The sequence below is a fragment of the Pecten maximus genome, chromosome 1 (assembly GCF_902652985.1).
Source record: "Pecten maximus chromosome 1, xPecMax1.1, whole genome shotgun sequence".
Classification (NCBI taxonomy): Eukaryota; Metazoa; Mollusca; class Bivalvia; order Pectinida; family Pectinidae; genus Pecten; species Pecten maximus.
Window position 1 is genome coordinate 27,501,161 of NC_047015.1, and position 13,071 is coordinate 27,514,231.

The following is a 13,071-nucleotide window of genomic DNA, read 5'->3' on the forward strand; positions in this document are numbered from 1 at the left end:
CAGAAGTAGAAGGATTTTAAAGAATTTGCTATATTTCCCCTATTGGGTCCCGCCCCTCAGGCCCCTGGGAGGCCAGACCCACCGTTTATACAAAATTGGTTCCCCTTCACCCAAGGATGCTTCAGACCAAACATGGATCAAATCCCTTTATTCCTGCAGAAGAAAAGGATTTTAAAGAATTTGCTATATTTCCCCTATTGGGCCCCACCCCTACGGCCCCTGGGGGGCCAGACCCACCGTTTATACAAAATTGGTTCCCCTTCACCCAAGGATGTTTCAGACCAAACATGGATCAAATCCCTTTATTCCTACAGAAGAAGAAGGATTTCAAAGAATTTGCTATATTTCCCCTATTGGGCCCCACCCCTACGGCCCCTGGGGGGCCAGACCCACCGTTTATACAAAATTGGTTCCCCTTCACCCAAGGATGCTTCAGACCAAACATGGATCAAATCCCTTTATTCCTGCAGAAGAAGAAGGATTTTAAAGAATATACAATATTCCCCTATTAGGCCCCACCCCCCAGGCCCCTGGAGGGCCAGACCATCCGTTTATACAAAATTGGTTCCCCTTCAACGAAGGATGCTTCAAACCAAATATGAATCAAATCCCTTCATTTCTACAGAAGATGATGGATTTTAAAGAATTTGCTATATTTCTCCTATCGGGCCCCGCCCCTAAGGCCCCTGGGGGGCCAGACCCACTGTTTATACAAAGTTGGTTCCCCTTCACCCAAGGATGCTTCAGACCAAATATGAATCAAATCCCTTCATTTCTACAGAAGAAGAAGGATTTTAAAGAATTTGCTATATTTCCCCTATTGGGCCCCGCTCCTAAGACCCCTGGGGGGCCAGACCCACCGTTTATACAAAATTGGTTCCCCTTCACCCAAGGATGTTTCTGACCAAATATGGATCAAATCCCTTTATTCCTACAGAAGAAGAAGGATTTCAAAGAATTTGCTATATTTCCCCTATTGGGCCCCGCCCCTAAGACCCCTGGGGGGCCAGACCCACCGTTTATACAAAATTGGTTCCCCTTCACCCAAGGATGCTTCAGACCAAATATGAATCAAATCCCTTCATTTCTACAGAAGAAGAAGGCTTTTAAAGAATTTGCTATATTTCCCCTATTGGGCCCCGCCCCTAAGGCCCCTGGGGGGCCAGACCCACCGTTTATACAAAATTGGTTCCCCTTCACCCAAGGATGCTTCAGACCAAATATGAATCAAATCCCTTCATTTCTACAGAAGAAGAAGGATTTTAAAGAATTTGCTATATTTCCCCTATTGGGCCCCGCCCCTAAGACCCCTGGGGGGCCAGACCCACCGTTTATACAAAATTGGTTCCCCTTCACCCAAGGATGCTTCAGACCAAATATGAATTAAATCCCTTCATTTCTACAGAAGAAGAAGGATTTTAAAGAATTTGCTATATTTCCCCTATTGGGCCCCGCCCCTAAGGCCCCTGGGGGGCCAGACCCACCGTTTATACAAAATTGGTTCCCCTTCACCCAAGGATGCTTCAGACCAAATTTGGTCAAAATCCACTGAGTAGTTTAGGACTAGTAGCGATTTAAAGGAAAAGTTGACGGACGGACGACGGACGGACGACGGACGACGGACGCTGCGCCATGCCATAAGCTCACCGGCCCTTCGGGCCAGGTGAGCTAAAAATTTGATAACATGATGAGAACAATGGCCATGTAGTTCAAATGGATAGAGCATCCATCTAGAGTTAGGAGGTCCCAAGTTCCAGTTCAGATCTGGTCGTTGCATTTTTCCTCTCTTGTTACACTTGGCGCACAACTAACTACCCACAGAGGTGGTAGAAGAGTCTTGGGTACCTTCCAGTTGAAGACATTGTTGAAGGAGGGAGGAATGTACATGTAGTGGAACTCGTCTGAGCTGAACACTGGTGGCCACATCTAGATTTCAGAGGTCCTAGGTTTGAATGTTGGTCTGGTAGTTGAATTTTTCCTCTCCTGTCTCAAAAGTAAGGAATGGTTAACAAGAACAGAAATTAACAGCATTTAAATGAACGTTTTGTTTTTAATACAGTTGTGTGTGAGCGGATTGATGAGGTTGCAATATTGTGCTGATTGATGAGTTTGAAATATTGTGCTGATTGATGAGTGCAATATTGTGTGGATTGGTGAGTCTGTAATATTGTGTGGATTGGTGAGTCTGTAATATTGTGTGGATTGGTGAGTCTGAAATATTGTGTGGATTGGTGAGTCTGTAATATTGTGTGGATTGGTGAGTCTGAAATATTGTGTGGATTGGTGAGTCTATAATATTGTGTGGATTGGTGAGTCTGTAATATTGTGTGGATTGGTGAGTCTGTAATATTGTGTGGATTGGTGAGTCTGCAATATTGTGTGGATTGGTGAGTCTGAAATATTGTGTGGATTGGTGAGTCTGTAATATTGTGTGGATTGGTGAGTCTGCAATATTGTGTGGATTGGTGAGTCTGCAATATTGTGTGGATTGGTGAGTCTGAAATATTGTGTGGATTGGTGAGTCTGCAATATTGTGCAGATTGTTGAGTTTGCAATATTGTGCGCATTAATTGGTGAGTTTGCAATATTTTGCAGTTAGTGAGGTTGCAATATTGTTGGGATTGTGAGTTTGCATTGTGTTGATAGGTGAGTTTGTAGTGATGTGTGGATTGGTGAGTTTGCAGTGATGTGTTGATAGGTGAGTTTGTAGTGATGTGTGGATTGGTGAGTTTGCAGTGATGTGTGGATTGGTGAGTTTGCAGTGATGTGTGGATTGGTGAGTTTGTAGTGATGTGTGGATTGGTGAGTTTGTAGTGTTGTTTGATGATCAGTGAATTTTCAGTATTGTGTGGATTGTTGAGTTTAGTGTTTAGATTTTAGAATTAGTTTAATGGATGTTGAATTGTGATAACAGCACCTGAGCAGGTGTTTCTTGGTATGATTCATAATTCCCATTGATCAAAGTTTGCTTATTTCTTCAGTTTAGGCTTCAAATCTTGGTTTAAAACAGTGGTAGTATTTAAATGTTAATCCTAATTTATCCAAAGCTAATTGTAGTTAGTGACGATTATTGAGAAAAGCCTGATTAGTTTAGTTGGTGTGACGGTCTCTGATAGCATGTGCTGGTCTTTTTGTGTTTGTTAAGGAGCCTGGTTAATTGGATGACACAAAATTATCTCTGTTTTATTATAGAGATGCCTGCAGTAACAAAGGAATTCTAAGGACAGGTGTACCTAACGAACCTGTGATGGGGTCTCAATGTCATCTCATCCATCTCAAAGTGAGGCTGGTCACTGAGTGCAGATGCTTCTTCACATTCAACAGGAAGTTCAGCAGACTTCTACGATATAAAAGATGGTTAGTTGGTGATGTGCAAAGAACTGCAGTAATAATTGGTTCATTGGTTATGTACAGAGAACTGAAGTAAAGAGAGGTTCATTGGTTATGTATAGAGAACTGAAGTAAAGTGAGGTTGATTAGTTATGTATAGAGAACTGAAGTAAAGTGAGGTTCATTGGTCATGTACAGAGAACTTAAGTAAAGTGAGGTTCATTGGTCATGTATAGAGAACTGAAGTAAAGTGAGGTTCATTGGTTATGTATAGAGAACTGACGTAAAGAGAGGTTCATTGGTTATGTACAGAGAACTTAAGTAAAGTGAGGTTCATTGGTTATGTACAGAGAACTGAAGTAAAGTGAGGTTCATTGGTTATGTACAGAGAACTGAAGTAAAGAGAGGTTCATTGGTTATGTACAGAGAACTGAAGTAAAGTGAGGTTCATTGGTTATGTACAGAGAACTGAAGTAAAGTGAGGTTCATTGGTCATGTACAGAGAACTGAAGTAAAGAGAGGTTGATTGGTTATGTATAGAGAACTGAAGTAAAGAGAGGTTCATTGGTTATGTATAGAGAACCGAAGTAAAGAGAGGTTCATTGGTTATGTACAGAGAACTGAAGTAAAGTGAGGTTCATTGGTTATGTACAGAGAACTTAAGTAAAGTGAGGTTCATTGGTTATGTATAGAGAACTGAAGTAAAGTGAGGTTCATTGGTTATGTATAGAGAACTGAAGTAAAGAGAGGTTCATTGGTTATGTATAGAGAACTGAAGTAAAGTGAGGTTCATTGGTTATGTACAGAGAACTGAAGTAAAGAGAGGTTCATTGGTTATGTACAGAGAACTGAAGTAAAGTGAGGTTCATTGGTTATGTACAGAGAACTGAAGTAAAGTGAGGTTCATTGGTTATGTACAGAGAACTGAAGTAAAGAGAGGTTCATTGGTTATGTATAGAGAACTGAAGTAAAGTGAGGTTCATTGGTTATGTACAGAGAACTGAAGTAAAGAGAGGTTCATTGGTTATGTACAGAGAACTGAAGTAAAGTGAGGTTCATTGGTTATGTACAGAGAACTGAAGTAAAGAGAGGTTCATTGGTTATGTACAGAGAACTGAAGTAAAGTGAGGTTCATTGGTTATGTACAGAGAACTGAAGTAAAGAGAGGTTCATTGTTTATGTATAGAGAAGTGAAGTAAAGTGAGGTTCATTGGTTATGTATAGAGAACTGAAGTAAAGAGAGGTTCATTGGTTATGTACAGAGAACTGAAGTAAAGTGAGGTTCATTGGTTATGTATAGAGAACTGAAGTAAAGAGAGGTTCATTGGTTATGTATAGAGAACTGAAGTAAAGTGAGGTTCATTGGTTATGTACAGAGAACTGAAGTAAGAGAGGGTCATTGGTTTGGTACAGAGAACTGAGTAAGGAGGTTCATTGGTTATGTACAGAGAACGGAAGTTAAAGAGAGGTTCAATTGGTTATGTAATAGAGAAGTGATTAAAGTGAGGTTCATTGGTTATGTATAGAGAACTGAAGTAAAGAGAGGTTCATTGGTTATGTATAGAGACTGAAGTAAAGTGAGGTTCATTGGTTATGTACAGAGAACTGAAGTAAAGAGAGGTTCATTGGTTATGTATAGAGAACCGAAGTAAAGAGAGGTTCATTGGTTATGTACAGAGAACTGAAGTAAAGTGAGGTTCATTGGTTATGTACAGAGAACTGAAGTAAAGAGAGGTTCATTGGTTATGTATAGAGAAGTGAAGTAAAGAGAGGTTCATTGGTTATGTACAGAGAACTGAAGTAAAGAGAGGTTCATTGGTTATGTATAGAGAACTGAAGTAAAGTGAGGTTCATTGGTTATGTATAGAGAACTGAAGTAAAGTGAGGTTCATTGGTTATGTATAGAGAACTGAAGTAAAGTGAGGTTCATTGGTTATGTATAGAGAACTGAAGTAAAGTGAGGTTCATTGGTTATGTACAGAGAACTGAAGTAAAGAGAGGTTCATTGGTTATGTATAGAGAACTGAAGTAAAGTGAGGTTCATTGGTTATGTATAGAGAACTGAAGTAAAGTGAGGTTCATTGGTTATGTACAGAGAACTGAAGTAAAGAGAGGTTCATTGGTTATGTATAGAGAACTGAAGTAAAGAGAGGTTCATTGGTTATGTATAGAGAACTGAAGTAAAGAGAGGTTCATTAGTCATGTATAGAGAACTGAAGTAAAGAGAGGTTCATTAGTCATGTATAGAGAACTGAAGTAAAGAGAGGTTCATTAGTCATGTATAGAGAACTGAAGTAAAGTGAGGTTCATTGGTTATGTACAGAGAACTGAAGTAAAGTGAGGTTCATTGGTTATGTATAGAGAACTGAAGTAAAGTGAGGTTCATTGGTTATGTATAGAGAACTGAAGTAAAGAGAGGTTCATTGGTTATGTACAGAGAACTTAAGTAAAGTGAGGTTCATTGGTTATGTACAGAGAACTGAAGTAAAGTGAGGTTCATTGGTCATGTACAGAGAACTTAAGTAAAGTGAGGTTCATTGGTTATGTACAGAGAACCGAAGTAAAGAGAGGTTCATTAGTCATGTACAGAGAACTGAAGTTTATAGTGTGCATTTCCATAAAAAAATAAGCTGCCATATAGATGTTACTGTATAGAATACAAGATTCAATGTTTACTGGTGTTACCGGTTATTATTATACTAGAAATAATAAAATAATTGTTCTTTCAATAGAGGATATTCTCCATTGAGTGTCAATTATAATCTACAAATACATAGTATAATATCTAATATTTATACGGTTCACCAGTGTGAATCCTTTCTGTGGACATGTTGTGGCATCTCAAAATCGTTCAGGGAAATTTTCTTTATCATGTAGAAATGTCTTTTATTTGCTTTCTGATGATCTTGGATCACAACCGCTGGTTAACTGTATTACACTATAAGGTCATATACACTGTATCTGTCTCCATTGGCCACCTAACAATGTACTAACATGTCTGGGGAATGTAAAACGAGATATTTCCATCACCCTTACACATCATCTGAAAATCAATACTTAAACAGATCATGAGATGAGGAAGAGTTTTTTTAAACTTAAAACATTGACATGTAACAGTTAATAGGAAATGAATCATTTAGATTGTATGACCCAGATGCTGACAGCAAATGAGAAAGTCAGTTTGCAAATTTAATGGTGCCCTGATCGTAAATTATGAGGCAGATCTAGAACAAGGCCAAATCAGAAATTACACAATAATTTCACGTACTTATGACATGTCCTTTAAACTGACTGATATTGAGAACTGGACCATTTCTTTGCAGCACTAGTTAAATCACGTAATGATCGGAGGAGAATTCCTTCACTAACTTGACATTCCTTTATTAACAAGGTGTTCCCCACTAACTAAGAGTTCCTTCTCCACTTAGATGTTCCACCACTTGCTAGGTGTAATCTTTTGACCACTACACTGGCTCATTAACAATGTGTTTCTCACTGACTATGTGTAGCCCACTGACTATGTGTAGCCCACTGACTATGTGTAGCCCACTGACTATGTGTAGCCCACCACTGACTATGTGTAGCCCACCACTGATTATGTGTAGCCCACCACTGACTATGTGTAGCCCACCACTGACTATGTGTAGCCCACCACTGACTATGTGTAGCCCACTGACTATGTGTAGCCCACCACTGACTATGTGTAGCCCACCACTGACTATGTGTAGCCCACCACTGACTATGTGTAGCCCACCACTGATTATGTGTAGTCCACCACTGACTATGTGTCACACTAAGCCTACTGACTATGTGTAGCCCACTGACTATGTGTAGCCTACTGACTATGTGTAGCCTACTGACTATGTGTAGCCTACTGACTATGTGTAGCCTACTGACTATGTGTAGCCCACTGACTATGTGTAGCCTACTGACTATGTGTAGCCTACTGACTATGTGTAGCCTACTGACTATGTGTAGCCTACTGACTATGTGTAGCCCACCGACTATGTGTTTCCCACTGACTATGTGTTTCCCACTGACTATGTGTAGCCCACCACTGACTATGTGTAGCCTACTGACTATGTGTAGCCTACTGACTATGTGTAGCCCACCGACTATGTGTTTCCCACTGACTATGTGTTTCCCACTGACTATGTGTAGCCCACCACTGACTATGTGTAGCCTACTGACTATGTAGCCCTCTGACTATGTGTTTCCCACTGCCTATGTGTTGCCCACTGACTATGTGTAGCCTACTGACTTTGTTTCCCACTGGATATGTGTAGCCCACTGACTATGTGTTTCTCACTGACTATGTGTTTCTCACTGACTATGTGTAGCCCACTGACTATGTGTAGCCCACTGACTATGTGTTGCCCACTGACTATGTGTAGCCTACTGACTATGTGTTTCCCACTGACTATGTGTAGCCCGCTGACTATGTGTTTCCCACTGACTATGTGTTTCCCACTGACTATGTGTAGCCCACTGACTATGTGTTTCCCACCGACTATGTGTAGCCCACTGACTATGTGTAGCCCACTGACTATGTGTTTCCCACTGACTATGTGTAGCCCACTGACTATGTGTTTCCCACTGACTATGTGTAGCCCACTGACTATGTGTTTCCCACCGACTATGTGTAGCCCACCGACTATGTGTAGCCAACTGACTATGTGTTGCCCACTGACTATGTGTAGCCCTCTGACTATGTGTTTCCCACTGCCTATGTGTTGCCCACTGACTATGTGTAGCCTACTGACTTTGTTTCCCACTGGATATGTGTAGCCCACTGACTATGTGTTTCCCACTGACTATGTGTAGCCCGCTGACTATGTGTTTCCCACTGACTATGTGTAGCCTACTGACTATGTAGCCCTCTGACTATGTGTTTCCCACTGACTGTGTTTCCCACTGACTATGTGTTTCCCACTGACTATGTGTAGCCTACTGACTATGTAGCCCTCTGACTACGTGTTTCCCACTGACTATGTGTTGCCCACTGACTATGTGTTGCCCACTGACTATGTGTTGCCCACTGACTATGTGTTGCCCACTGAATATGTGTAGCCTACTGACTATGTAGCCCACTGACTATGTGTTTCCCACTAACTATGTGTTTCCCACTGACTATGTAGCCTACTGACTATGTAGCCCACTGACTATGTTGCCCACTGACTGTGTGTTTCCCACTGACTATGTGTTTCCCACTGACTATGTGTTTCCCACTAACTATGTGTTTCCCACTGACTATGTAGCCTACCGACTATGTAGCCCACTGACTATGTTGCCCACTGACTATGTTGCCCACTGACTATGTGTTTTCCACTGACTATGTGTTTCCCACTGACTATGTGTTTCCCACCGACTATGTGTAGCCCACTGACTATGTGTAGCCCACTGACTATGTGTAGCCTACTGACTATGTAGCCCTCTGACTATGTGTTTCCCACTGACTATGTGTTGCCCACTGACTATGTGTTGCCCACTGACTATGTGTTGCCCACTGACTATGTGTTGCCCACTGACTATGTGTTGCCCACTGACTATGTGTTGCCCACTGAATATGTGTAGCCCACCACTGACTATGTGTTTCCCACTGACTATGTGTAGCCTACTGACTATGTAGCCCACTGACTATGTGTTTCCCACTAACTATGTGTTTCCCACTGACTATGTAGCCTACTGACTATGTAGCCCACTGACTATGTTGCCCACTGACTATGTTGCCCACTGACTGTGTGTTTCCCACTGACTATGTGTTTCCCACTGACTATGTGTTTCCCACTAACTATGTAGCCCACTGACTATGTTGCCCACTGACTATGTTGCCCACTGACTATGTGTTTTCCACTGACTATGTGTTTCCCACTGACTATGTGTTTCCCACCGACTATGTGTAGCCCACTGACTATGTGTAGCCCACTAACTATGTGTTTCCCACCGACTATGTGTTTCCCACCGACTATGTTTTTCCCACTGACTATGTGTAGCCCACTGACTATGTGTAGCCTACTGACTATGTAGCCCACTGACTATGTTGCCCACTGACTATGTAGCCTACTGACTATGTGTTTCCCACTGACTATGTGTTGCCTACTGACTGTGTTTCCCACCGACTATGTGTTTCCCACTGACTATGTTTTTCCCACTGACTATGTGTTTCCCACTGCCTATGTGTTGCCCACTGACTGTGTGTTGCCCATTGACTGTGTTTCCCACTGACTATGTGTTGCCCATTGACTGTGTTTCCCACTGACTGTGTAGACCACTGACTATGTGTTTTCCACTGACTATGTAGTCCACTGACTATGTGTAGCCCATTGACTATGTAGCTCACTGACTATGTTTTGCCCTCCAAGTAGGTGTTGCCCATTGAGCATGTGTTGTCTACTGACCAAGTGTTGCCCACTGATTGTGTAGCTCATCGATTATGTTTTGCCTGCTGAGTAGATGTTTCCCACTAACTAGGTATTATCTTCAAACTTCATGTCACCATATAGTTGTTCCCTCTTTGATTACCCTCATTGACTAGGTAAGGTGTTCCCCCACTAACAAGATTTTCCCTCATTGACTAGGTTATGTATTCCCCCATTGACTAGTTGTTGACTTAAAAGTATAGGTGCTTCCCTACTGACTAATTGTTCCCTCATTGACTAGGTTAGACGTTTTCCCACTGACTAATTGTTGACTTGGCTAGGTGGTTTTCCACTGACTAGATGTTCCCTCATTGACTAGGTAAGGTGTTCCCCCACTAACTAAATGTTCCCTCATCAACTAGGTTAGGTGTTCCTTTACTGACAAAATGTTTCTGCATTGACTAGGTGTTCCCCCACTGACTATAATTCCCTCATTGACTAGGTTAAATTTTCCCCACTGGCTAGATGTTCCCTCATTGATGATGGTAGGTGTTCCCTTACCGACTAGATATCCCTGCATTGACTAGGTGTTCCCTCATTGACTAGGTAAGGTGTTCCCCCACAGACTAGATGTTCCTGCATTGGCTAGGTGTTCCCTCACTGACTAGATGTTCCCTCATTGACTAGGTAAGGTGTTCCCCCAAAGACTAGATGTTCCTGCATTGACTAGGTGTTCTGCAAGTAACTGGATGTTCCCTCATAAACTAGGTTAGGTGTTCCCTCACTGACTAAATGTTCCCTCATTGACTAGGTAAGGTGTTCCCCCAAAGACTAAGGTCTTCTACCACTGACTAGGTGTTCCTTTGTTGACTGGGTGTTTCCCTTGTTGACTAGGTGTTCCCCACTGACTAGGTGTTCCCTTGTTGACTAGGTGTTCCTTCGTTGACTGGGTGTTTCCTTGTTGACTGGGTGTTTTCCCCACTGACTAGGTGTTCCTTCGTTGACTAGGTGTTCCTTCGTTGACTGGGTGTTTCCTTGTTGACTGGGTGTTTCCCCAACTGAATAGGTGTTCCTTCGTTGACTGGGTGTTTCCCCACTGACTAGGTGTTCCTTCGTTGACTAGGTGTTCCTTCGTTGACTAGGTGTTTCCTTGTTGACTAGGTGTTCTCCCACTGACTAGGTTTTTCCCCACTGACTAGGTGTTTCTCCACTGACTAGGTGTTCCCTTGTTGACTAGGTTTTCCCTCGTTGACAAGGTGTTTCTCAACTGAACAGACGTTCCCTCATTGATTTGTTACTCCCACACTAACTAGGTTTTCCACCATTTAGGTGTTCCCTCACTGACTAAATGTTCCCTCGTTGACTAGGTGTTCCCCCCTGACTAGATGTTCCCTCGTTGACTAGATGTTCCCTCATTGATTAGTTACTTCCACACTAACCAGGTTTTCCACCATTTAGGTGTTCCCTCACTGACTAAATGTTCCCTCGTTGACTAGGTGTTCCATCACTGACTAAATGTTCCCTCGTTGACTAGGTGTTCCCTCACTGACTAGATGTTTCCTCATTGACTAGGTGTTCCATCACTGACTAGATGTTTCCTCGTTGACTAGGTGTTCCATCACTGACTAAATGTTCCCTCGTTGACTAGGTGTTCCCCCCCCTGACTAGATGTTCCCTCATTGATTAGTTACTTCCACACTAACCAGGTTTTCCACCATTTAGGTGTTCCCTCACTGACTAGATTTTCCCTTGTTGACTAGGTGTTCCCTCACTGACTAAATGTTCCCTCATTGACTAGGTGTTCCCTCACTGACTAAATGTTCCCTCGTTGACTAGGTGTTCCATCACTGACTAAATGTTCCCTCGTTGACTAGGTGTTCCCTCATTGATTAGTTACTTCCACACTAACCAGGTTTCCCACCATTTAGGTGTTCCATCACTGACTAGATGTTCCCTCGTTGACTAGCCGTTCCCCACCTTATTAGGAGTTCCCTTGTTAACCAAGTGTTGCCCTACCAATTCGTTGTTCCTTATTAATCGTATACACATCAGTAGTGTAGTGTGTTAGTCATTCAGGTGAGTAAGACTTACCTCCCTTTGCCTAATACACCGACTTATTGGCCAACCTAATCATAGAATCGGCACCACATTAAGTTGTATGATTCAGAATGCACCACATTAAGTTGTATGATTCAGAATGCATTTAAATTAGCCCTTAAACATTGTGAGAGAGAAAATCAGGACCATAAGTCAGTGTCTTCACTACACACATTAAAACAATCAGAACACTTCCCTACAGATTACTGAGCTAGTCGGGTGTGAACCTCCAAGGTTCAGAATCTAGCCACATCGATGCATACCTTGAACCCATGGTTAATGTGCCAAAATAAACTATATTGATGTTGTGTTTTCAAAGTATGTTCAATGGCATCAGCCCTTAAACTATAAATCAACTTGGGATATCTCAGCAAAACTGCCAAGTGATGCTGTCTTCCTGTGTTAAAACATGCTTGCATGCAAGCTTATTTAAACCATTATTTTTTTTTGTACAATTGCCTCACATTTTAATTGGATGGCTATAATTACTGTGCTGTGGAGTTCTCCCATAAGAGGTTTACAGTTTATTCTGTTGGAACACTAATTGTGCTACCATTGCATAACACCATTTCTCACATGACAGAGGTCGAATGATGTGATTTCACAAGGAGCTTCCAGATTGATTTTTCCATAATTGAGATATTCAGCATTCTTCAAGATGGGTTAAACTATATAAAAAAGCCCTGAAGCAAGGACTGTTACTGCATTGATCTGATAGAAACACAGTATATACAAGTATCTAGTCTATTTCCCGTTTACATTATTATCTCCACTTTTAATTCGACAGCCAGGGCAGGTCGGGTAAAAACAATTCTCCAATGTATAGGAGCACATCTCACATACAGGATGGGCAAGAAATTGATTTCTTTGCTTTGATAGACTTCCTGCACTCACTGTTTGCTGATGTTTTAATGACGAGACTGGAACTTAAGCATATCTCTTTACTTGGCCTACAAAGAAATATAGCCCTATGTTGTCTGGATTCTCATCAGTTAAATCAAACTTTGAGAACCACCAAACACTCTTAAGGACACATGCTACCTTGTAGATAAAGTATATATCATATATACTGTACTTCTTAGCATGTTATACACATACATGCATTTTCAAAGTATTGCACATTTAATTCATTCTCAGGAAATATGTGAAGATAATTTTAATTTATTCTGTCAACAACAATACATGTATATAATCAGGGAGAGGTTTTGTATGGGAAGCTTGTTTTTTTGTTGTTACTTGAATAACTTTTTTTTATTAATTCCATTTCAACACTTCTGTCACTCAC

The 13,071-nt window shown here is 41.5% G+C and overlaps 1 long non-coding RNA gene across 4 annotated transcripts in view; it reads right to left on the reverse strand.

The window, feature by feature from the left end:
• Positions 1 to 1,669: 1,669 nt before the first annotated feature.
• The window catches only part of LOC117329226, a 178,428-nt gene continuing 167,026 nt past the window's right edge, over positions 1,670 to 13,071 (reverse strand). For 3 of the 4 annotated variants that reach the window (XR_004533137.1, XR_004533135.1, XR_004533136.1), the window contains exons 3-4: positions 3,234 to 3,340; positions 1,670 to 1,983 (exon numbers count right to left, since the gene is read on the reverse strand). This is a non-coding gene — a long non-coding RNA (uncharacterized LOC117329226). The remainder of the gene's footprint in view (positions 1,984 to 3,233; positions 3,341 to 13,071) is intronic. The other variant, XR_004533138.1, reaches the window with a different exon arrangement.